This window comes from Anas acuta, chromosome 11, assembly GCF_963932015.1.
Source record: "Anas acuta chromosome 11, bAnaAcu1.1, whole genome shotgun sequence".
Taxonomy (NCBI): Eukaryota; Metazoa; Chordata; class Aves; order Anseriformes; family Anatidae; genus Anas; species Anas acuta.
In genome coordinates, this window is record NC_088989.1 from 19,411,921 (window position 1) to 19,438,472 (window position 26,552).

Consider the following 26,552-nt stretch of genomic DNA (forward strand, 5'->3'; position numbering starts at 1 on the left):
GATGTATGATATGTAGAACATTCTAATATTTCTAAATGTGCCATCTTTAATGTTCCAGCTAAGATTCAGAAATGTTAACAGTAATACACTCTTGATTGTGAAAATTAAGAAAGGAGGCTCTCAAGATCCAGTCCCTTCTTATTTTCTTTCTAGACACACAATAGATAAAATGAATGTTTCTGGTTTTCAGATGGAGTAGTGCAATAAAGAATGTATCAAATTAATAAAGAAAATTTGAGGAAAAATAAAGTAAAAATCTGAGAAGTGGAAACTAGTGAGGAGAAAGAATGGAGAGGAAATAATTTGCTGGACTCATAAGTGTGTATTGTGACACTTTACATCCTTTAGTATGTTAGAATACAGCAAAAATGCCACATGTGCATCATGAAAACAGATATATGTGTATGTAGTTGATGTTGGATTTAGTAATAAAGTGCTTGGTCCAGGTGAGTTCTCAGTCCTTGAGAACCATAAAGAGACAGACCAGTTTGTGTGCCTGGGTTTTGTTAGCTGGTCCAGTCTCATTTTTTTTTCTATCCATTTTAAAGAGGACTGTGCGTGTGTGTAGGTGAAAATTAATGTGATTAGGAGATTTTACAAACCTTTTTCAAACCACTGTGGTTATTACCCTCAGCATTCATGGACAAATGAGAAATATACTTGTAAAGTTCCAGCAGGCATGGCTAGCTTAATGCCAGTGTCATACTCCAAACCTGCAGTAGCTCTGAAAATACCCTGATCAGTCTCCAGTCTATCACACACAGTTGCCTTTATAGGATCTTGTGAAGAAGGACCTAGGAGAGTTAGTAATGTCAGAACTAGGAGAGTTAAGAATGTCAGAAATCATAAAACTTCCTGTTTCACCTCCCTTGTGCATGTCCCAGTCTCTTATGTACTTAGAGCATGCATTAGGATGGTAATGAAGGCAACGTATTAGAAAAAGGCCAAGTTGTTAATGTGAAAATTGGTCTCAAAGATAAAATTCTGTCAGAGAAACACATTCAATAATTAAATGGAAAAGGCATCAGTTTTCTTGGCAAAACTCAGTTTCTGGTTGCTGTGATCTCTGCTAAAGAAAACTTTTATGCAATTACAGGTTAACGCAGTATAGAATGTAAATAACAGAAATAAAGCTACCTCTTTTTTATAGGCTTGAACTCCGTTAGGTCCTGTTGTCTGGTACATAAAGTAATCCTTAATCTATTAAACTTCTTCAGGAAATTAATATAGTTAGGTAATATAAGATTTTATTTTAAGTGAAGGTGTTGGTTTTTTTTAACAGTATGGTATTAATATTCAGTTGTATATATATCTTTGAATGACATTTTATATGTAATTTCTTTCTAAAACAGTAAATGAAACAGCAAATAACTCCAAATAAAACTAACAACTGAAAAACAAATGAAGTTCATGATAGCTATATTAAATTTAATGAACTTCCTCTTGAGTTGGACTCAATGAATGAGTTGGACCCTTGATGAGTGGGTCCCTTCCAACCCCGGATGTTCTGTGATTCTCTGTGGAAACTCCTTTAGGAAGGTTTTCAGAAATAAAATCATTTGTTACTTATTTTTTTAAACATTGCACTTTATGTCACTGTTCAGTATGAATACCATCTGTATTTTAGAAAGGTTTATTTGAAGAAAAAATATTTTTAAAGAGCTCTTCTGTATCTGTTTTGTGTCTTTATATTCTCCTTCAATAGTATTCTTATGAATGAGCTATTGCAATTACTGGGTTATTCTACATAACACATAATCCTTAGAGAACTATCAAATATACAGTATAGCTGGCAGGGATGAACTGCTGCACCTACACAGATCTCCTGTGACAGCAGTGGGGCTCTGCACTGGAGAATCTATTCACCTAGCTATTGTTAGCCCAGGACTCTGTCTGAAAATTCTTTCTCGATATGGTAAATTAATGAAAACCTGTCATGCTGTTTGGAAATGTTATTTATGTACTTTGTGCTTCAGAAAATGCCCTGTGATTATTTGATAGTTATATTAGTGATCTTTCTTGGTAGCACTTTTGTATTTGAATACGTCAGAAATCTTAAAATTACTAAGCTGAACGTGGTTATGCCACAAGGAGATACTTGTGCCTGCCTCTCTTCATATTTAGGATCACGAACTAAAAAATCTATTGAAATAACTCAAGGTTAGCTTGGAAGGCTTTGTGGATTTGCTGCAGTTTAGAATAAAAATTATTGTAATAAAACATTGATAGTATCCATTTTTAGCAAAATTAATTCTGTTATCCAGCACAAATTTATGCAGATGCTTGCTTTTAATATTGCTAACATGCTGAAACTTAAGATCATTGATTATGGCTTTCTTCACACATACATAAAATATCAGGTGCTCTGAACTTTTTTCAAGTAGAAAAAATAACCTTAATACAAGGTCAAACCTGTATTTCATTGCAAAAGTAACCTGTATTAACTTTTTTAGTTGTGTAATGATATTTTTCTTATATGTAAGTAATTGTACAGTATTTATAGAAAAAATACGATATCCAGTACCGATCAGTTTTTGTAACTACTAAAGAAAACATTTCATTTCAAGGATTGCAAAACATTCATAAATGGGCTGGACATAGTCACAAATTGCTTTTCAGTTGTGATCAACCTTTCCTAATGAATTTGGACTTCCTAAAATTTCCCAGATTGAATTTGTATGCATAATGTTTCTATGAACTTCTCAAATGCTCACAAATAATTGCCCTTGACATTGGATCCTTTGAAAAAGGATTGTATTACCTTTTAGAAAAAAATTGGCTTGAACTAGGCAAACTTATTGATGAAATAAGTAATGGTCCTATGGAAGATTATGTTTCTTAAGCATCTTGGCTTTTTCATATTCAAACTTGCGATGTAGGTTTTCACTTTCTGTAGGTCTCTGCAGCTAGCACTTGTGAAACTAATGATATATTTTTAATTTAGAGAAGCTTGTAAATCATAAAGTATGTTCTTATCAGTACATTTCATATTCTTTAGAATATGCTACTATTAGGTGTGTTGTATTTTATGGAACTACACAGAGTAAGTCATTATCAGGCTTTTCTCTTAGAGACTGGGTGACTTGCTTCATGTTTACCTTACTGCTTTCAAAATTATGTCTTTGTATAGAGTGGCATTTCAGATTATTCTGCTCGGGGTTCCTCCTTTTTGTAACTCTTCACGTGAGTAAAACGAAAAGCAGCAAAATGGCAGAATGGGATAAAAATGCCCTCTGTTACTGCGCCAACTTTTATGAGAGTATAGTATGGTAGTGGAAGATTTGAGAAGGCTCTCTTTCTTACTGGACACCAGTTAGGCACTCTGTGTTCTGCACTGGTCTGGAAACTGTCTGTGAGGCATATTCCTCTAATAGATTGGCTTAAAATATACTAGATTAAGTGTTAAATAAGTTGGTACTAAATCCTTGCTGTATATTTGCCATACTGAAGACTGTATCCTCATCTCCGGGGATTAACAAATTTAGTGGCTTAAGCTAAAGACATTTTGTAAATACACCCCATAAATTACATATGGGCTTTTGAGAATAATCCAAACTGCACTGTGGGATACACATCCAGGCTACAAAGTAAGTCAGGGATGGCCAACATGTGGCTTTTCCATTGCCTGTGGGTCTGAAGAATGCTCCCAGGTATGTGTCTGAGGCCAGGGCTCTGTCAACCTGCGGTCATTTGTGCTGCGTAGGCCCGGGGGCTGCTGCCTAAGGAAAACCATAGGTTGTGGGGAGAATTGGAGCAGTATGGGCTGATGCAGCCAGTGTTACTGGTCCTGCTGAAACCTGTTTGGGGCCTGCTGCGGGGTCACTGTTGTTGTCTGACTGCCAGTTGAGAGGAGCCCTGCACTCAGCATGCAGGAACGTGTGGTACAAGCCATATGCGCTTCAGCTACTTCTTGGTGTGAACCTCGTGAGGCCAAGAAGCCATTCTAAATTCTCGTTTTTCTGAATTTAAGTCCTTACAGCTTTCTTTTTACTGCCTTACCATAGCAAAGGTAAAATCTTTCTCCCTTATCATTAATCCTGAGTGTGCATTTCTACATATGGAGGACCCTGATTCTCTACTGCTAACAGCTTGGTATTTCTTTTCTGTGCTTAGTTGCACCATCAACCATTGTACACAGCTAAGTACACTTGGGAATCAAAAAACAATTTTTAATGTTAACTTGGGAAAGCCTGCACTAGTAAAGAAGCATGTTGGTTTTTTTCTCTCTCCTTCCTAATATAACTAAATTCAAATTAATGCTCTCGACTTACTATTATGCTGGCATAACTTACATCATGGATAAATCTCATATTTCATTCAGTGTTGTGATCTGATATACATTGCCACATGCATGTGCTACATATTATGAATAAAGCTTTAAAAAAGCCTCTTTTTATAGCTGTTTATGTTATGTGATTGAGTTCTTGTAGAGAGAAAATTTGCCAGGACTAAAGGTTATTACTGGCTGTTCTGCAACTAATATTGCGTAGAACTAAGGCAATTAGTCTTGACAAAATATGAGCTGCTTAAAAACATGTGCTTTTGAAAGTTGGGCTTGTAATGGAACTTGATTTAATATATGCTACTGACATGAAGATTTTAATTAGAAGAAATAGAAATAAATAGCTGCTCTAATAAAATGGGAAGTGAAGAGAGATTGTTCTGCAGGTAACCAGAGTGCAGTTCGTTTTGTAGAGGAATGGAATATAGAACTCTGAGGGGATGGGATGGATGACTGCAATGAATGTATTCTGAAATGTACAATGAATAACACAATATTGTGACTTAAAAAAAAAAAAAAAAAAAAAAAAAAAAAAGTTTTTTCTTTGTACCTTTCCCTCTGAGGACCCCAGAAATGTTTTTCAGTGGATTACCTTTATTATGCACAGCAAACCCTAGAGGTTTTGGCCATTAATGGATGCCATGAATCAAAAAGCACCAATTTCCATGCTTTATAACATGGTTGTCAAAAAGATGGTGAAAAAGTGCTATGGAATTGTCAAGAAGATCATTGTCCTACAAGTGAGCCTTAACTCAGATCTTTTAGCTTACAGCAGCTGTATCTAAAATACAGGTGTGTGAATACCTTAGTCGTTTAATTTCTCTCACAAGACCCCAAAAATGGGGCTGAATTGGATCATTCTGAGTCACAATAAAATGAAATCATTTTTTCACTGAATTGAAAAACAAAACAAACAAAAACAAACAACACCAGCAACAAAAACTTAAACCAAACCAGAATGCTTAGTTCAAAAAATAACATGTTTAATCATATTGTGTTTACATTTTTATTTTTAATTTTAGATCAAAGATTAGTCCTAGTACAATTCTTGTATCTGGTTCAAGTTTTGGAAGAGGAGTCTCTGCCAACTCCATTGACACAAACAGGGTTTTTTTTCCCTCATTAAGGTGTTCCATAATGGTGTGGTATTTCTTAAATTGCATTTCACCATTGCTATTGTTTCATTTGATTCTCTCAGTCCTGCAAGAATTCCCTTGGATTTAATTTTAAATCATCAGTCACTGATAAACTGGGATAGATTGGCTATTTATAAGTCTCTATTTTTCTATGCTGTGAATAAACTTAATGTCGTCTTAGAAATAAATATTAGGCTTAGTGCCTTGAGTTCTACATTCTCCATTAGCTCGTACATTAGCACTATTTCAAACAGCTAGATTAAATACAATTGTAATATAGTTGTATATTATACACTGTTTTAAATCAAATATTATTTTCTGAGAAAGATTTAGCTTAAAATTAACCATCACTTGGGTAAGCAAAATACATGTACAAAAGGCTACTTAGTTGGAAGAGGCATGCATTTGTGCTCTCAAGCTTAACTCCTCTTGCCGTAACTGGTTTCTGCAGATAGCAAGTTCATTCAGATAGCTTCATTCAAGGCATTATGACAGCTGTATTCTTGTTGCTGGGTTTTGCAGTAGTCTGCATAAATAGGACTTCAGGCAAGCAACTTCACAGGATGCTTGTTCATGGCAAGACATTAGTAGTGATGAGGCAGGGCGTCTTCCCACTGGCTCCAGCTGCAGTCCTGCTCTCAGCCAGATGCTTTGACTGAGCGTTTTGTATGTTACCCCTGGGATGGTTGCCTGGTTCCTCCTCCTAAGAAACTGAGCTATGTCTGTGTGCCTGGTGAAGAAGTGAAATACCCAACAAGGAGTAAGAGCTGTGGTCCTTCTCCTTATCCACTCTGGCTTTTTAACGTTTTCCTTCCAAGCAGGTTGTTTTGGAGAGCACTGCAGGTTGTCTCAGAGGTGTGATGCGGTGCGATGTCCTTTGGTGCATTCAGGACATTACCACAGTTGTTGAGGCAAGTGAATGTTGAGGAGAAGAGTCTGGCTGATATGTCAGCTCTATCACTTCTGGACAAACAAGCCTTTATATTCTCCTTTCAGTCCTTACCAGGCACGTTCAAAGCTACTCTGGACATGGAGGAAATAGGATGCTCCTCCAGTAGCCATTTTAATGTGGTGGAAAAGGAAAGAAAAGAGCTGCATTCAGCTTTGCATCCAGAAACTCTCCTTAAAAAGGTATTTTGACTCCTGATTTGACTAACTTGATCTCTGGAGCATTTACGACCACATTGCTTTAAGTCTGTACAAAGCAATGTTGTTCCCCTTTCATTTCTGTATTTAGGTTTATTGCAAGATACTTACCTATGTAGAATTTTATTAATTTATTTACCAGAATTTTGTATGGAAGTGTTATTTTAACGTATGTAGTGAGAAACAGTACCATAACTGATCACTCTTGTCTCAGAAAAACAACTCTTATTTGTGAGGCCATAAAGAAAAAAATTGTGAAAGGCTGACTTTTTTTCTGTGCTGATTTGAGGCCTTACTAGAAAAATGCTATTCAATTTAATGATACAAGACTAGACTAATAGTGTTAATAAAGCTATATGTGCATATAGTAATACATACCTTAATACATACTGAACTGGGCAGGAAAGCAATGTACTGAGAACAACTAAAAATGCATGTAGCACCAATTAAAACTTAGGAGTGGCATAAGTCCTAAAAGTAACATAGCAAGAGAAACCATATAATATCCAAGTGATTCTTGTAGAAGCTCCTCAAAATTTTCTGTTAATATGCATTCGGGGATTTTTGTATTTTAGTGTTCTCTACCAAGTATAGCAACTGGGGGGGAAGGAGGGGGAGAAGTATGCTGTTAAATTATATTGCTATGAGGTGTTTCTAGGAAGAACTTTATTTACAATGCCTGTCACAATTGCCAGTGGAGATCGCCCATATGATCACACACACACACACACAAACCACAAGTTTACTGAATGCATTTTAAAGTGTTTGACAGTTTGAAGACAGAAAAATAACATGAATTACTTCACATGAGGAAGGCTATAGAAAGGTTTAAGTTTTTTTCTAATTTAGAGTTCTAGTGAAGCATAAAGAGTATAATTATTTTTATTTTGCTGCATTTTCTAAACTGCATAATACCGTCATTCTTCTAGATCTTACAGTTGTCATTTTACAGTACAGTTCAGGACTGCAGTGGTAACATATTTTCCAAAGGTCAGTTTTCCAATTATAATCCAAAATTTGACGTTAATATTTTTTCTTATAGCCATGTTGTAACCGCATTCTGTTAATTTCATAAAGATACCATTTAGCTGAGGTAGGTGGTATTCTGGGCATAGGAACAGTCACCTAATGTCAACAGTAAGCAGTAACTGTAACTACTGACTTCCCATCATTTGCAAAAAAATATTTTCCCAAAAATTATAGCATGTAGAACTAGACAGCATCCAAGTCTCTCACTAGGAAATCACAGAGATTTTCTTATTGCTTTATATATTGCAGATTATTTTTAAGTCTCATTAGAGTTTGCTGGCTACCTTATGTGCTCTTCAGTTAATATCTGATATAAACTTATTTTCCAAGTCGTAAGGATTTCAGCTAGTAACAATTATTAATTATTTTTGTCGCTTTGCTTTAGATATTCCGTAATGAAAACACACTTTCAGATAGACTTAAAGTAGCTAATGTAAATATTAGAATTGGAATAAAGGATAATGTTTTACTTCTTTCTTCGTGATTTTTTTTAATTATTGTATTTTCTTTGCATTGTTTGCAATAAACTCATTATTTAAAAACTAGTATATTTAAATATAAGCTTCCATGCTAAATGCTCAGAAATCCCAAGATGCAATCTCAGCTGCCACAGAGAATTCCATAATTGGCTTTTGATGTGTGAGCTTGAAGATGCTGCTCTTTCACACTGTCCTAAAGTCAGTACACACAAACTGCACACAGGTTGTCAAAGTTTTGCTCTGTGATAAAGCAGGCAAATGTAGTTGAGATTTTTGTAGCCTAGATAACATGGCAACAACTTATTTCATATTTGCCAAATACTACTGATTCTTATTTTAAATACATAGCTAAATTAAGGTTCAAGTTGTTCCAAGATTAATTAATATATTAATCCCACTGTTATTTTCTAATCTGTGTAGACAATCTAAAATTTTATAATAGGCTTTTCAGCATTATTTGACACATCTTCTGCTCAATAAATGTTTGTTGAGTTCTAAATTGAGCTACCAAGTGGCACGTGCACTGTCAAACAGGTAATTATCTGATGTCCAGGGCACTCGTTCAGAGCCAGATCCAGTAGACAACTTAAAAAATCTCAGTTACTGAAACAAGCAAAATTCCCCTCAATAAATGGTGAAAGACTGCTTCTCTTCCCATTCTGAAGCCATGGACACAACAATTTGCTATTTCATTCATGCTTGTGTAGAACATACTTGTGTAGGACATACCGGTTACAGCTTTATATTAACAAATATGTGTCATGTTTCTGTCCCTGTAAACAAGCAGGTAGTTTATGATTGAGTTGCTCAAACATATTTCAGCCAAAAGCTTCATTTTCTTGCAATTTGTTTGTTTGTTTGTCTGTTTTTGTAATTAAATTCAAACACTCAAATACTTGCAGAAACAAATATTTAGGGGGAAAGGAGGCAGAAGAGAGAGAAGCCAGCAACATCTAACAAGTGGAAAGCATCCTGCTATATTTATCCAGTTCTTGGTTACCCTAAGATAGGCAATCCTGCCATCGTTTGCGATAATAACTGACAAAAATCACAGGAGAGCTTTTAATTGTTTGACTTATTTTTCCAGGTTTTCAACCACTCTAAATGATATTGTAGAGAAAGAATGATGAATGGGGAAGGGTGGAGAAAGCCTTAGGAATTTTGCCTTTTTGGTCATTTGCCTTTGTGTTATTGTAAGTGTACCAGTAGAGATCCTGAAGTCTCTTAGCAGAAGGCTGCAGGAGTATTTGTGTGCATTCATTCTGCAGGAAAGACAGATGTCTGTCTGGCTCCTTCATGCTCCTAGTTTAAGAGCAGAATTTTCAAAAATGAAGTATTCTAAAAGAGTTCATTGTCTTACTTTTGCTTCACCTTTACATCATTTCTTTTAATAATTTCATTAAGTTCCTGAGTTAGGAGAGGATGAATTACTTTCTGGAAAATTCATCTGATAATTCAAATGTATTTATTGACTGATAAGGAAAAAAATAAAATATTTTTTTGCCCAGTTATCCATTATTTAAGATAGGCACAGAAATTTATGTAAAATATATATAACATATGTATAGTATATATTATATATCAGAAATATATTTCCAATAGGTATATAAGTTAGTATTTTTATGAAATATTTTAATACATACTCTGACTGTTTCTTGAAATACTTCTTAATTAAAAAATGACTGTTCCCTCTTTCATTGGTATATCTTGTATCAATTAGGAGTTATAAAGACTGCATGGAAAATGTGGCCCAAAAAAAATTTACTCCAGTGAAATCCCAAGCTTATTGAAATAAACGAAAAACCTCCAAGTGAAAATAGTGGAGTCAGAGCTTCATCTTTTGATTATTTATTATTTCTTTTTAATTTATCTTCTTAAATTCTGAAAAAGTTGAGCATTTCAGGTGCTAAAACATTTCCAAAATCTGAAAGCAGGAAGAATATTACAAAAAGCAAAGCTGCTTCTGCATTTCACCAATAAAAGGATAATTTATGATCTTGCTAATTAATAGCACAGAGATTCACGGTGAAATGGATGTTATGCATGAATTTAATGCCCCTCCAAGATCCATTCATAGAGCAAGCAAGCAGTAATGTTTTTCCACATACCGCTATCGGCACACCTCAGTGCTAACCTGTGACATTCCAGCTATTTCAGCTCTGGTCTTCTGGGCAAAAGCATTCAATTGAGCAGATGTGTGCCAAATTATGTGGTGGTTTTGTAGTGTATGGACAAATGTGTTTTGCTTTGAGACCACCAAACACATTTTCACTTGTGACTTGAACTAAATTTGAACCCAGGCCTCCAGAAGGAATGAAGGAACATATTAACCCCCTCAGTCCCTACTATATGTAGTGTCAATAGCCATAAACATGCAAATATCATGTCTGCCAAGAGCAATAATGTATTCCAGATAACTTTTTTATGTTGAATACCTACATAAAATCACTTTGCTGTAATAAATACTAAAGTAGTGAAATGTCAGTTTAACACTTGTTTTGCTTCTGGAATTGTTTCATTTCTCATGAAAACTGCAGTTACATTTTGTTTTCAAGTAATTTTTTGAGAAACCATTACTCATTAAAAGGCTAAATTCATACTTGTGATATGCACTAACTGCTGTCATTTGTTAGCACCTTCTATAATGTATTTAAATAAATAAGTAAATATTTGCTCCAGCAGGCAGGATTTCCATTTTCCACCATTCTCTGCATATACATTTATTCTAGAGCAAGATGAAAGTAGAAAAATATCCCGAAACAGTAATTATTGGAACCAACTATATCCGATACAGGCAAGGAGTGTGGAATTCTTTCATCTTTGCAATGTGTGATAAATCATACATATAAATAAAGAAATCATGGATAAATAAGTAAATTATTTTAAGAATGAGTGCATTTCATAGTGAAGTATTGAATATTACACTTAAAAGTATTTTAGAAAAATAAGTCTGAATCGGTATGTGACAGAGAAATTTTTAAAGGTAGCTTTAAAGTAACTTTCATTTAATTTCTGCTGGATATCCAGCTGTGCCTTCTGAAAACTGTTAAAAAGATTTTTACAAAATAAATTACCAAGTGGTTTCCGCATCATTGATTTTCAGTCTTCCATGACTGTTAAATGCAATTCCAAGTAAACAAAATTGAGGTAAAGGAAAGCTTACTTGAGGACCTATTTTACACTTTCACTCCCAAGATTCTAGAATTTTGTCTGTGAATCAGTCAAAGTATTGGCACCTGTATTTTAATTTCAATTTTTTTTGTCATATGATTATTTCTAAGCAGCTCTGCTGCTTGAAGTAATAGAACTATAGGGGCATTCTAGATTTATCTAAAATGCTTGCTATTGCATGGGTTCATGCAGCTTAGCTTGTAGTTTATGTGATTCGGTACTCATTACATGCAGGAATTACCTTTCTATCCATTGGGGTGAGCACATTGCTTAAAACTATGTGTCACAGAAGATGGTACTGCTGTCTTTACGTGATGAGCTTAATGGCTCAAAGTTGAACTGGGGTCTACACCTTCCTGGATGTGACAAAAAAGAAATGCTGGCAGATATTATTTAGTGTTTTCAGTTTGACAGTGTTATTTTTTTTTCCTTTAGGTTATATCCATATAACTGCATATCTGACACCATTGCAGGTACCTTCTTCCAGAGGGATTAGCAGGACAGTTAGTTAATTGTAGAATGCTGTAAGGGGATGCTGACAAAGCTAACATGTATAGAGTGGTCTGCTGCATATGAAAACTTGAAGTTGTGTGAAAGGTGCATCTGTATACATAGTTTAGCTGAGGGGAGAAAAAGTTGGTCTGAAATTTTTGTTTTGGGTATTTTGGGTTATAAATGGAGCTAAATCCTAAAGGGAATTTTTGGATTAAGCACACTAGAGATACTGTGGTTTTATTATTATTATTATTATTATTATTATTATTATTATTATTATTATTATTTGCTGATACCTCATTATGCCTAATCTGGCAAGGAGAGAGGTGTTGAAAATATTTCCTTCGCTGTTACCCTTTTTGGCATGAAGCCAGCAAGTGGTACTCTTGGTTCACCAGCAGCACCTGGGGCAATTCGCCCTGCCAGGGCTGTGCTCCTCCAAGTCTCTGTGGTAGCAAGGTGCAGCAGAGAAGCTGTGCAAGTGCTGTGCCTCACCTGGCAGCTTCAGAAAACTGCCAGCTGCAGCAGCAGACATGAAGCACATGGAGGAGAGAAATGTACCAATGCCTTTCTCCATCCTCCCATGGTATTTATTCTCTGTGCAGGGGATGTTGGCCATGCTCGTGATGGATATTCTGTGAAAAGATCACATGCAGAAAGCTGTCCAAAGGAACAAATTAGTTTGAAACCAGGAAAACTGGTATGACTGTGTGCCTGTTTGATCTGTATCACACCTGTGATGGTTAAGTGACCTTGGGAACGGAGCAGCAATTGCATTATGAGATGGGGTAGCAGTTGCATTGCCAGGCTGGTGGGATGGACAGCAGCCCTTCCTCACACCAAAGCTGTTCTGTGCACTGAATTTGTGCACTGCTGGGATTAAGCACATAAATCAAGGTGGGAGTTGTTTGGTAGTGAGAGTGGAGTTGGGAATATTTAATCCTGAAGCAGCTGTGCATGAACACGCCTGTGTCAGCACGCTGCCTAAGAGCCCTCCTTTACTATCAAATCAAATCTGACAGAAAATAACAGCTCCCGACAGAAAAGATTCTCACCTCCTTTCAACCCCCATCAATTATGCTCTCAAGTTCTTTCACCTATCAGTCAAGCTTGTGTTTGCTCTCTGCCCTTTCAATTAACCATTCAACCTTGAATATATTTCTGATTCCCCATAGGTCTTCTGTGTAGGCATCATCGAGGCAGGAATGGCACTTGGCACTTCCACCCTGCCAGGCAGTGCTGTCTGCTGCTCAGCACATTTGCCACCCATCTCTCCAGTTTTCAGGAGTGATGAGTAATTCTTTTCAGATCTTCCATTACGTTGATTCTAAAAAGTGTATCATGGTATCACTGAAAAGCTTGTTATAGCACTACATTTTGAAGCCCTGGTGTGATGCAGTGTCAAACTGCAAAGTAGTTTTGATGAAAATTGCCTGAGCATAACTACATAAAGAAAGTTAAATATAAATATATATATTTATAAGATGAAATTTAAAAGATTTGCCATCAGTTCAAAAAAGGCTCACTACTGGGGTCTGCAGTATTCAGTCATGTACTGCCAGTGAGTACACACAGCCCAGAACTGTCCAGAGCAAAATGGTTTTGCTACCTGAACTCCTGAGGGTGAAGCATCAGAGAAATTCCTGAGGACAGTTCAGTGAGTATTAGCAAAGAGAAATGGTGTAGTGGAAGGGTGTATTAATACTGAAGTTTTCAAGAACAGTTTTTAGGTCATTTTTTCTGAACAACAGCAAGTAACAATGCAGGAAAGGCTGGTTTAATTTCTTAAATTTGCTAATCAGAAAGGTCTTTGAATAGGCGTTGTGAAATCAAGAAATCTGTCACCATCTATAATATATATATATTTTTTTTTTACAAAGGTAAAGAAATTCTCTCATCCTATTTTTCATTATTTTTTTTTCAGTATACAAATAAAGCGAAACCCTTCTTTAGATCATATGTGAAAACAACTTGGGATTCCTTCTGACCAAATCAGCATACTGCACTGGTGCAAAGGCTACTTTGGACTAGCTGGTGTTTGGATTGCATTGTCCTGGCATGAACCTTCCTCATGCTTTTCTCCCAGCTTGTCCTGCTCCCCGGTTGTTTAATGTGGGTATGAGAAGTCTCCTTTCACTGTCAAGAGTAAGCAGCTCTGGGGTGGGCTGTGCCAGCCATTGTCCCACTAAATAAAATCCTTTCCAGAGGGATGACAAAAAGCAGTATTGGCACCCAATGTTCTCATTTAAAATATAAAGTATCCGACTAAAGGTGTTGTGCAATGCAGTAATGTAGCCGTAGCTCCTACCTCACTCATTTTCAGAGCAAGTTCGAATACAAGCCTGACCGTCTTGTCAATTGTCACCTACTAGTCCCTTATTAATCAAGCACACGTAGATATTGCCAGTTAGGTTGGCTTGTAGCTTGTCACTGCTAATCAAGTTTGTAAACAAAGCACATATATTTTAAATGATATTAAGGATAATAATTAAAATAGATTTGTAGAGTATAAATCAGTATTGATAATTAGTGGTTGTTGTATTGTTTGTTGTTAATATTACTTTACTGCACATCATATACATTTCTTATGAGTTATGCAGATAGACCTGTATGTGTATATGGGTTTTTGTCTGTATATTGGCCACAGATAAAATATCCTTTAATTACAGATGTTCATAGCATACAATTTTCTGAGAAATGTAACAAGTATAGTTAAATATTCTGTACACACATGGGGAATAATTTGAAAATTGACTGATAATTTGAAAATCAAATAGGTAAAGATATCATTGGTATATTTAATAATGACAAGTAAAACTAATAGAATCAGGGAATCTGAAAATTTGAACAAGCAGGTTTTATACTTGCACATGGGAAACTTAACTGTGGGTTTAACAACTAATCTGATAAAACAAATTAAAGAAATCGGACACTGAAGTTCATTCCCAGTATTTTCATTTGACAGTCTCACTGTGCATTATGCTGTAGAATGCTTCCTGCTATCCTGCAAGGCTAAAGAATAAAACAGAGCTTATGAGAAAAATCCTTGTGAAGGTAAAAGCATGCAGGGGTATTGAGGCAAAGGAAGAAATGACAATACTACGTTGAAAGATGGCTCCAATGTTGATTTCTTGCTAGCAGAGTGATTTTGACAGAGACAATGCAGCAAAAGCATTGAGCTTTGCTTTGCTTTGTTGGTCTGACAGAGGTTATGTTAATTGCTTTTGGACAGACAGTAACACCTATCACAGGATGAATGCATTTGTCACAGGTCTGCTAACAAATAGGAATTCCAGAGCAAACACAGGTGTAAAGTCCTAAATAGATTTTTTTAGGCTTATTTCTTTCATAAGGGTCATTTTTCTTATAAAAGGCAAATTATGTACATTCCTTTTGCATTAGTCACCAATAAAGGATTATTTGGCTATTCCAAAACATGTAATATGTAGTTTTAAGTAAGGGCCAGTGATGTATTCCTAGAAATAGCTGAGGAGGGCAGGTATTTCTGCAAATTTCAATAGATTTAAATTTCAAACCTTGAATAACAGCCTTGTATTTCATGTAAGTTGTATTCAAAATAAGCATTCTAGCATTCTGCTGTGTTTATCCTAGAAGCCTGAAAAGACGTTGAACAGTTTGAAGTGATTTATAATTTGCACTTAAGAATACCCGTAGATAACAAAGGAAAAATCCTGCACGAAAAGTGGAAAGCATAAATAAGGGTGTCTTTAAAAGCATGTTTCTATCCCCTTTTTTTTTTTTTAACGGTAAATGAAGTAGTGCATTAGTTACTTTAGTTATTAATATATGAATGTATTTTGGTAATTATTAATATATCAATGTAATTAGTTACATTAATGAATAAGTTATATTAATGAATCTCTCTCAGAGAGATTCAGTACAGCGCTAAAAACAACAATGCAGATGAAGGCAAGTGAGATTTTATGCCTTTGCAAATTTTGTTAATTAGCATAGGACCATATTGATATGGAGACATACATGAGATGTTTTGATTTCACTGCAAAAACACATAGGAAGTAGATAACTGACATTACCAAATTTACCTGAGAACCACAAACCTAGCCTTTGAGTGGAAAAATGAAAAATATATTGTATTTTCTTGTCTGAAATACCTATACAGAAAGAATATTTCTCTTGCACAGAGTTGTGGGTCAAGATTAGTGCTTTGATTTGAATAAATACCAAAAAAAAAAAAAATTGCAATATAATGTTGTGCAAGTCACACATGCTGCATCAATGTACATTGTCTTATTTTTGTCACTGTCTTGCACGCTCTTTCACGTGAGTTTTACCGTACTGGTCTGGCAGATTTCTAGGTGACCAAAGCTGTGTTTCTGTAGCCTTGCCTTGCAGAGGTTCTGGGAGACATCTGGATCTGTGTGCCAGACAAGTTTCTGTTTAGTTTGTAAAAAAACGGCTAAGCAAATTATTGCCACAGCTTTCTTTGTAGGACAACAACTTGCAGAGAAGCTTTCTGAGTCTTGTTGAAACATTTTCTTTACCTGTTGGTCTGATGATAATAGACAGGAGAATGTCTGTAACTAATAATTCTCTCATTTGGAAATTCATCAGATTCCGCAGACATAAATGTACACCCATTGTAAAAGAGTAATTCATTTGGATTTCCTTCATGACTGAAAATGAGGCCTTGATTACTGTTCTGGAAGTAACCTGGGAAGTGAAGGCTGCTCTAGTCATTTAGTGAAGTAATCAGTTGCAGTAATAGCATAATAGTAGCCTGCTGGTAGTGTTTCAGAAGGCTTTACTCAAGTTATGTCCACCCCAATCTTTTTTTAACCTGCCAGTTGAATTCCAACGAATATTGCTAAGTTACAAAACAAAAGACAAGCCCTGCCACTGTAGATAGTCTTGATTTTATATGAACAGGCTTGTCTAACACATTCTTCATAAAATAATAGATGATAAAATAATAAAGGACCTGAGTAAATGGAATTAATGTGTGTTGGTAAATGTCATCCCATTCATTCAACATGTCCAGATCATTTCACAGCAATTATTTAACTTTTAGGTTTCTTTGATGATTTGCATAGTTGCAGGTGTATATTCTGAAGTGAGCTGTCCATGTAGTGACAGCCTCACCAGGCCATTTCATGGTCTATGAAATTTCTTCTCCATGTTCTCTGGGAAATTATGGACTATTCTGGGGGAATGGAGTCCATTTGGACAAGTGACATCAAGCCTGCCATATTCAAGAAAATGATTTGTCAAGTCAATTTGAAGCAAGCTCATCAAACTTTGCAGAGCAGTAATGATGATAAAATTATTTCACATTGGACTTACAAAAGCATCCTATGAAAATGATTTTCTGTTACTACTGGTTGCTGAAAGCTGAAAAACAGTATCTTACTATGAGTTGCTTGAGTCATTGAAACTCCTAGAGTGCTTTTGATGGTTGTTTGTTTGCTTGCTTGCTGTTGTTGTTTTAATTGGAAGAATTAGAGACATGTCTACTAACATTTGAAGAAAGTTTAAAAAAAAATCAGGAGTAATTGCTCAATTGATTTAGTGGTAGTCATTCTGTTTATCCATATGATTGGTGAATATCAATGAAAACACCATGTGAAACATGGCTACTATTTGTGGGTCACAGTACTGAATAAATCTTGTGTCTAATTCACATTAAAAAATATTTCTAAAATGAGATATAAAAATGAAATTATTTTTTGAAGTTACAAACTTTAGCTGGAATGATAATTGCTCAACTTGAGAACCCAACAATATCTTGGATTTAAAAAAGAAAGAAAAGTCTCCAGAAATCTCCAAAGGAGAGCTAGTGACTGCAGAATATATGCTGGAATTATATTGACAATGGCATAGGATGGGTGGAGAGGTGCACAGTTCATTCTTATTTTCTTAATACAGAATGAGCAATATATTGTAGTGAAGTTCTCTGGAGCCTGGCAGTCTGCTGTCTGAGCACTGCAAGCAGCTGAAAATCATAACTGGAGCCCAGGAAGAGGTCGCGTGATTCTGTGTTAGATTCCGTGACCTAATTCCACCTCTAAAATCATGAAATGTTATTTCCAATTTTAGAGGGCAAAAATCAGTCTATAAGTATAGACGGGTTTTGAGACAGAAGTGGTAGAGGGTAGTTGCACTTCTGCTTGTGTCTTGTAAATATACTTTCAAAATGATGGCCCACTACTACAGATTTTTTAGCATTCTTCTTCAGAGTTAGTTACAGTTCTCTTCTCCCCCTCCCCTTCCCCCCCCCCCCCCAGACAAACAACATATCATCTGGGATGAATCACTGAAATATCATTTAACCAATGAAGTTCACATTTGCTGACAATCTGTTCCACAAAAACAAATATCTACGAATGAATTATGCAGTTGCACTGGGAAATAGGAGGTGAACCCTTTCAATAACATGACAGTATATATTCTGGTTGTGTTTGCTGCTCATTTCACAGGATAACTGCTGATTAAAATTATTTAATTGTGTTAACGTAGTGCATGAGAGTCTTGGCTATGCGCCTTAAGCCTATTACAGAAAACACTACCAAAATAGGAAATTAAAAGAAAACTTCCTTGCTGTTGGCTCGTGTTAAACAGTGAGTAGGTATAGTTGTCAGTGATTTACGTTGTTCAGGCATAAAGCCTGATCTTGACCATCAGTTAGCTGAAAGAATGCATAGTAAGTGGAAAAGTATGTATTAAGTTTTGGAAATCTGAATGACGTGTCTTTCCTTTGTCTACATACAAGTAGGGTTTTCTTGCTTCAACAGCCTAGAGAGGGATTTGATGTTGGGAAGGATTTGCAAGAAGAGCACCGAACTAAGATGGTTTTATGTATAACAGCACCTCTTTCACTTGCTTTTCTGCAGAAGCCACCAAATAGCTTCTCCATTGGAGACAGGAAGGTTGGTGTGGCCAGTAGGTGCTATGTGGCAGTGTTGTTTAAAAACATACTGCAGTGTGCCCTGTAGCTGGGTTGTGTGCTGACAAGTGTCATGGAAATAGAAGACTGATCTGGGGGTTCATTCCCCTCCCTTCTCTCTTCCACTTGTCCTATAAAAAGAAGTTAAATGTCTTAAATGAATAGCACTGCTTATCCTTGAGGTGTAAATAATGTCAGTACAGGATGAGTTGTCCCTGTTTCCAATAGACGAGTTGTAAACTGATGCTTCATACCTTGTTCATTAATTTGGAACAATGTTGTCAGGATTAGAAAGGACTTTATGGAGTACTTCAAATTAAGTTGTTTGGAGCACTTATATTTGATTCAGATGGCTTCACTAAAACTGTGATTTAATTCACGTATATAATATAGCTGAATTTACCAGACCATTAGTATTTGGACTTAATGTTATGTATACCTATATTAACATCAAAAATGCTGTAGCTAAGCCAGCGTTAGTACCTACTTTTCATGGAAAAATAAATAAATTAAAAAAAAAAAAATCTGAGAGCTATAGTCTTTTAGTTTCTTTTTCTAAAAATAAATAAAAAACCCTTCATCACTCATGCAGTACTGAAAAGAAATCAAGGGTTGTTTGATTGGCTTTTAGTCACCGCCATATGCTTTTTTCCTTAGTAAAGGGCGGTAGGAAATTATTGCATTACACAAGTGGAATTTAAAATGTTGCTGATGTACTTAAGGATGCTCTTTCCTGAGAAGAATCATTATGTATGACCATGCTCTTTAAAAATGTGATTACAACAGTTCAGCAGATGGTAGACACTTGGGGTCAGCTCTAAGGAGATCTGTATTTACAGTGTATTAATAATGGTTTAAACTTTCTCATAAATAGATGTTGATTAATTTTAAATCCATTTGTAGAAACCTAGCATTGCCAGACTATTTCCTGAAACCACAATACAAAGTATGATAAACACCATCCGTTAATCCAGACTAATGTACTCCACACGTTAAAAAAATTCACTAAAAGGATTAATGTAATTTTTCAAACATGAAAAAAAACAGATTGTATATTTCATATGTACTTTGTGTGTTGGATTTTTGACAGTCAACTCTTTTCGATGATAGAATTATGTGTTTTTATCCTTTGCTGTAACATACTTTCAAATAATTTATATTTAATTTTATATTCTGTTTGGGATTTCTTTTTCACTTTGTCACACAGCTATTTCATACCATTGAGTGGAAAATAGATTAATCCAATCAGGTGAAACAGCAGGAGGAAAATTTAGGAAAAGCCTATTTTAAAGGCAGTCTGACATAATTTTGCTGGAAATAAATAGCATTAAACAATGATTCTTAACCTTTGGCATATTTTGACCCTGTATTCTGAGTTTGAACCATGTGACAGTATAGGACTTATCTACAAATCCTAACACCTGTTTGGAAGCCCCAGCCTAAAAATCATTGGGCTGAAATCTTGATCAGTTTATGTTAGTAAGGGCTTTAGCGTGCTCTCAAGGGAGTGAAGAGGCACAGTGTTTGTAAATATCTAAAATATCTATGCGTACAGATGTACATAGTTTGGATATAGCATCTAAATATACAAACAAGTATGTATATTTTTATGGCTCTGTATGTGAGCAAGCAAATGCAGGAGCATGTCTTCAGTGACTTCAGGTAACTTTCTGAAATTTAAGAGTGATTAAATTAAAATTTTGGCCAACAGCTGATACTATATCACAATTAACACAAACATGGACTACAAGTTTAGGTTTACAGAGTCATTTTATCTCCTTCCTAAAGGCTTGACTAAGGGAGAAACTCAGCATATTTTAAGCAGTGGAGAGTTTATAGGCCAAAAAAGAAAAAATAAGTTGATCTGCAATTGCTATGAGCCAGTTATTGTGTTCTTGAATTTTTTTCAAATGACATTTTAATATTGGATCTAGAGAGTGAAGAACTGATGTTGAGCTTTCAGCTTAACTTTAATGTTATAATTTTTGTATATAAATATATGTGTGTATATATATATATATTTTTTTTTTTTCATAAAAAGACATAAACAAAAAATGCAGTAACTTTTCCTTTGCAGAGTTCCCTTCCTTTTCATTCTTTGTCTGTTTCAGAAAGGTAAGGGCTAGAAATTGCCCATACAGCAGAAGCTCTAGGAACTCCAACTGTTTCGACAAGAGCCACAGAATTGAGGACTCCTTACCAAGATCTAAGCAGTGAGAAAATTACTCTTTTTCATCTTTGGTTGGCATCTTGTTAATTGTGACCTGGATTGAATTGTAAAGCTTTAGCCTTTGTATGTCTTCCCACTGAAATGGATAAAACCGAAGAAAGCTCAAAATGTGTGTAAGTATCATAATGTAGTCCAAAGCAAGCAGTCATAGGTGCCAAAGAAGTCTAAGACCGACAGAAAGACAGACCCTTTGTCATTGTTAAAGCTATTGCTTTTACACTGTAAAATGGATTAATCCCAATCAGTAAAACACTTAAAGTAAATTTTGAAATCACACTAAACTTAAGAACACGCTTAATTCAAATGGTGTGGGCTTCAGAATATGCTTATGCCCTTTTACTGCACTGGGACAAAGGAACAATTATGATATTCTTGTGAGGTGACTTCATCTTTATGCCCACTTCCAGTCTGCTTTTCAGCTCAGCATGCAATAACTTTGTACTCTGATCTTTGTCTTCAATTCCTACATGCTTATACATAGTCTATTTTGGATGGCTAATGTAGCTCGTCAGAGCTTGAATGCTTTGAATACATTGTCATTCTGGTGTCAGAAGTTCCTAGTCCTTGTCAATTCAATTATAAATTGAATAAAATTCTATCTTTGCACCCTATGCCTCAAAAATTAATGATTGTATACTTTATAATGTAGCTGTACTTTATAAAGCATGATTTTATAAGCTCTACCAAGGACATACGATGGTTCAGTTTTATATCTTAGCAGGATTTTTTCACTAATGTCTCTCAGTGTCAATAATGACACTTCACTGTCTGACTCCTGTGTTGCTAGCATAATGGCTCATTCCCTATCTGTTCTCTATCCAGTTGTCCTTTCTCAAAATGTTTTCCTAGGCTGTTGCTGAAGATTTCCTTCTGGTTTATGGCCATTGCTCTTTGTCTGCTTTATCTTCTGTGTCTATAACTGAGAATCTTCCAGCTGAGCAGCTTCTGAGGCCATGACTCAAGCAAAAGAAAAAAGAGCTCCTTCCTGCATCAGTAAGCTATTTGGGAGGCAACACAGACGGTCAGTGCCTTGAGGGTACTGACTACATTTAAGGTCTTCAAAATTAATTTGACAATTGGGAAAATAGAACTCTGTCTCCTGTCTCATTATCATGAGACTTGTTCTTTGTATTCAGTTTTTAAAAAGAGTTTTTCCAAACTGGGGGCTAGAACTGTGAATCACCTCACACATCTACTAACTGCCTTCTGTAATAAGAGTGTTATGTATTATATATGTGAATTCTTTGTGATATATGCAAGAGAGAGACTGCTTTGGTTTCATTCCCAGTCCTGCCATGTGTAAATATGGAGAGTTCCTATTTACCCAAATATGCTATTTCCTAATACTCCCGACTTCATTTTTTCACCAAGCTTATGCTTACTTAGCAGCGTGATTTTTCATTTACTAAAACTGCTGCTTAATTTGTACATCAAACTCACTCATCTAATCCTTTCAGGTTAAATTTGAGTAGATAAATTTTCTGAGTTCTTAATAAACCTAAATGAATTTTACAGTCTGTAATAACATTCATATTAACTATTTTCTGAAGTATTTAGAGCAGTATTAGCAGTTCATGAAATGTCTTAATTTTGAACGCTTTGTGAATGCTTTGCCACAACTGTTTCTATTCCTTTTTTTTTTTTTTTTTTTAAACCAATTACTAATAACAGTGTTGATCTTTCTGTTTGGTTTATCAAGTGACATGCTAAAGAACATTCCAGTACATTAATTTGCACAGAATGTTTTTCTCTTCTGCACTGTATCGTCATTACTGCTGGATATTCCTAAGTTCATTACTACATAAAACAGCTATGTTAAAACAGTGTGATTGTATTTTTGGAAGCAAGGAAAAGAGCATCAAGTACATTAGTGAAATACTTCATAATGACCTCTGTTATAATTCTTTCAGATCCATTAAAACTGTCTGTGCATAGTAAGTGCCATAATCATAGAATAATAGGGAGCCTGTGGTAGCCCAGAAGATGCTTGATACTGAAGAAATTAATTTGCAGCTGTCCTTGAACCTTGACTGTTTATTGCGATGGTACTAAATAGCCCTTGACTGAAGTGTCCGTTTATTGTTCACGTCTATAGTGTAGGTATTTTAGCAATGCTTAGGAGTACTTGCTTTTACTCTCTTAATGTAAGATGGTAGCAAGAGCGTGAGAAGTTTCAGCAGTTCGCATCTGCTGCAGTAAAAGAAAATGTTTGACTTTCTGCCCAGCATTGCTAAATACAGAAACTTGGAAAACAGGAATTTAAAAATACCCTTTCCCTTGAAAATGCTCTGTGATGCTATTTCCCAGGATATATGTTTTTTGTTGTTGTTGTTGTTTTTAATAGCGTGGTGATGGGATTTTTTTTTGTGCTAAAATGTATGTGTTAGAATTCATTGTTTAATTTAGTCAGATGTAAGTTGTAACTAGGAAGTGCAAAGACTTGGGTTATGTACAGGAAATTCAGCAATTAGGGTGGCATAATTGTACTTTGATCTTGGCTTCTGTTCCCTACATTCCTACCTCACAAAAATTTGCTGAAGTCTCTCCAAACATCCAAAAGCTGAATATTCTAGATATCCTAGGTACTATCTTATGCTGTTTAATACAGCGATCAAACATTACTCAGTCACACAGTGACTGCATGCCATAGCACTGGATATGTGTGGTGGGTCTGGCATTACCTACACTACCCATCACTGAGAACAGCTCCTAAGTTGTCCATGAGTAAGGCAGACATGCTGCAGTCCAGCTTAAGAACAATTGAGAATAACTTGGACAGTCTGTAAGTTTCTGTCCATGCACTATGGGTTTGTACCTGCACCTACCAGTTTCTCGAGCCCTGTAGGTGTCTGCAGCTTTCTAGAATCCTACTAAACTGCTTGGTCTGCTCATGGGGCTCTGCTGTCGAGTCATTTAACCACATGGTAAGGGTGCATGGCTGCATGTTTTGTTTTGAGACCAGGTTAGGGCTGTGGCACAAAGTTGGGTTTATTTTTTTTTTTTTTTAGCTGTGTTTCTCTAAGCCCTGAATCTGTGTGCTAACAGGTTGCCACAGCACAGTCACGCCCCAGCAAGGACAGGGCTGCCAGGGGGTGGGAATCCAGCCAGCTGGACACACGTCCTTCCTAAGACAGCTTTTGGAGTCAGAAGACTTAAAGCATTTGAGGATTTCTCATCTCCAAAGACCTAAACTTGTATTTGTCACAGATTACTTGGTTTGGTTCTTGTTGGTTGTGCATGTGTTTCCAGGTTAGAAAACCCCTGGTTCAGTAGGAAGGCCGATCTTTGTTGGCAGGGTCTGTGGGCAGCAGCAGCAGTAATGCTGCAGAAAGCCTATAGAGCATGAATAGCAACTCTCTCCATCTTACACGTGGCCGTTTGGTCCTACCTTTGTTTTTCATAGCAAATAATCTTTGGCAGAATAAAGTTGGTGGCTACATGGTAGTATGCACACGTCCTATATATAGCTCAGTCCTTTTAGTTGCTCATTAGTAATTTCCTGCATGGTGGATGCAGCATTCAGACTATACTAAGGAACATAAATCTGTGGCACTCTGGTCACTCGCTTTATTAGGATAGGAAAAATCCTTATTATGTTGCAGCAGAAATTCAGCCTAATGCAAGTAGCAGCTGAAACTGTTCCTTAAACTCCATGGAGATTTGGCTTTTAGAATAATTTTGAGGGGATGAGAGCACTAGACAGGCTGAAAGCAAAGGCAAAGTACATGAGTGGCTTCATTGTTGGCCCAGATGGTATGACTTAATTAAATAAAATATCTGTGTTGCTTATGTGTTGATGTCTGACACTAGCCCTGGGCCAGGCTTGCAAATAACTGTGGTTTGCTAACGTGTGGCTTTTCAAACAAAATCTGTATTAGCGCTCATGAACCGTGAGTAGTAATGTGGCCTGGGATTGAGGCACAAGCTGGGTACTGAGAGATGAACAGAGTGGGGCTTGAAGAAGGAATTTCACAACCTTTTAGAGACGGTACGTTTGAGAAATCCTAGAAATCAGGCTGGTGGAAAAAAAATAATAAATCTGAGCATCTTTGCTAATTGTTTTTCATTTCTTTCAGGTGTGCTAAGACCTTGGTTTTCAGCTGTTGTATTTCAGTGGGAAGCACAGGACACAGGACAAGGGTAGGTATAAACTGAAGTTGTCTTTCACCAGTGTCTGTAGGTAGGGTGTAAAGGTGGTATTGAGGCACCCTTCCACCTCCAGGCTTGCTTCTGATTTTCACCATGTTACAGCAGCTACCAGCAGAGCTGTAACTCAGAAAAAGTATTTTAGCCTCCTCACTTTCTATTGCCGATCAGGGCTTTATACCAGTTCCTCACTAGGGCTGCTAAGGAAATTTCTCTGCTCTTACAGCAGTAAGATGTCATCTTCCCTATGGTGGTATTCCTCCATGGTATATTCTGCTGTCTCTGTGGCCCCTTCTCGCCATCAGAATTTGAGTACCTAGGGAAGCCAAGAGCTGGGACTGCCAAAATGGTGCTGCTTTTTCCTCTGTTCCCCCAATGGTAAATATCGAGGTTCCACTTTCAGCTATAATGTGTGAAGTTACTGTGAAAAGATGCTGTCTGAGGAGCAAAAACAGACAGTGTATTCATGTCTAGACTAAAGCATGTGCGAGTTTCCAGCTTGGAAAAAAAGGTCCAAAGAAAAGTGCTGAAAGAGGACTAAGTAAAAGTTACCCTGGCCACCTGTAGCTGACTGAGAATGTGAGTAACATAGCGGGAGCAGGGGGAGGTACTCAGGGCAGGGAAGCAAGGAGCAGGAAGGAGTCTGTGGAGGGCAGGTAGCAGAAGGGTCAGGTGAAGAGAGTCGCTTCAGACAGTAACTGGAAGTCAGATGTAATTGTGAGAGCATTTTGTCCATGGAATGATCATATCAATGTTTTTGTTAGAGCAACTAATTTTAGGCAATAAATGTGGTTGTAATCTTGAGTGAGTAGAGATACATCATCTGTTCCTTGACTAGCTTTTGGCTTTGCAAATGACTGCTGTGTCAGGCATGCATCTTTGCAGTCAAAAGTTGTGGAAACAAGTCCTTCACATTCAGTGTATTTGTTTTTTTCCACGTTTTGGTTTCTTTATTGAATCTCCATGAAATGCTTGTCTTTCAGATCTTAAGATTCAGTCTGCAGAACTGAAATATAGCCTATCAGTGCTTGGAGATGTATCCTTGCAAACCCTAAGCACAAGCATGCTTGTGGTTCAGAATGGATCTTATTATTAATGGATTTGACCTAAATACTTCTAATATTTACTAGGTGGTTTTCCTTATCTCTTGGGAAGTATGTGTAGGCAGACATCAGACCTATTCAAACTGAGTCAAAAGTCTAACCCCCCTCCCCTTTCAATTAAAATAATCTAATATAGAGGGTTGGTGCATATTGTTTTGATGGTAACCTGAAGGGTTGACTCTTAATTTTAATTCCTACTTAGAAGTTGCACATATCTTGCATTAAGCAAAGATGATTGCCATCTGGAAATTGAGATCATATTCTTTGCTACTGTAGAATTTATATAATTTGTTAAAAAATAAATAAATAACATTTCATTCTGCAGTATGTTTATTTTTTAACTACGAACACCCTTTTATTCAGACAGAGAAATTAATATCTGGCAACATTTTGGGTTTGATAAAAGGTTGGAA

General features: G+C 36.2%; 1 long non-coding RNA gene across 6 annotated transcripts in view; it reads left to right on the plus strand.

The window, feature by feature from the left end:
• Positions 1-26,552, plus strand: part of LOC137862458 (uncharacterized) — an 82,099-nt gene that overhangs the window by 49,914 nt on the left and 5,633 nt on the right. For 2 of the 6 annotated variants that reach the window (XR_011100293.1, XR_011100291.1), the window contains exons 3-5: positions 20,772-20,873; positions 24,967-25,030; positions 26,020-26,072. This is a non-coding gene — a long non-coding RNA (uncharacterized lncRNA). The remainder of the gene's footprint in view (positions 1-20,771; positions 20,874-24,966; positions 25,031-26,019; positions 26,073-26,552) is intronic. The other 4 variants (XR_011100297.1, XR_011100295.1, XR_011100296.1 and 1 more) reach the window with 3 other exon arrangements.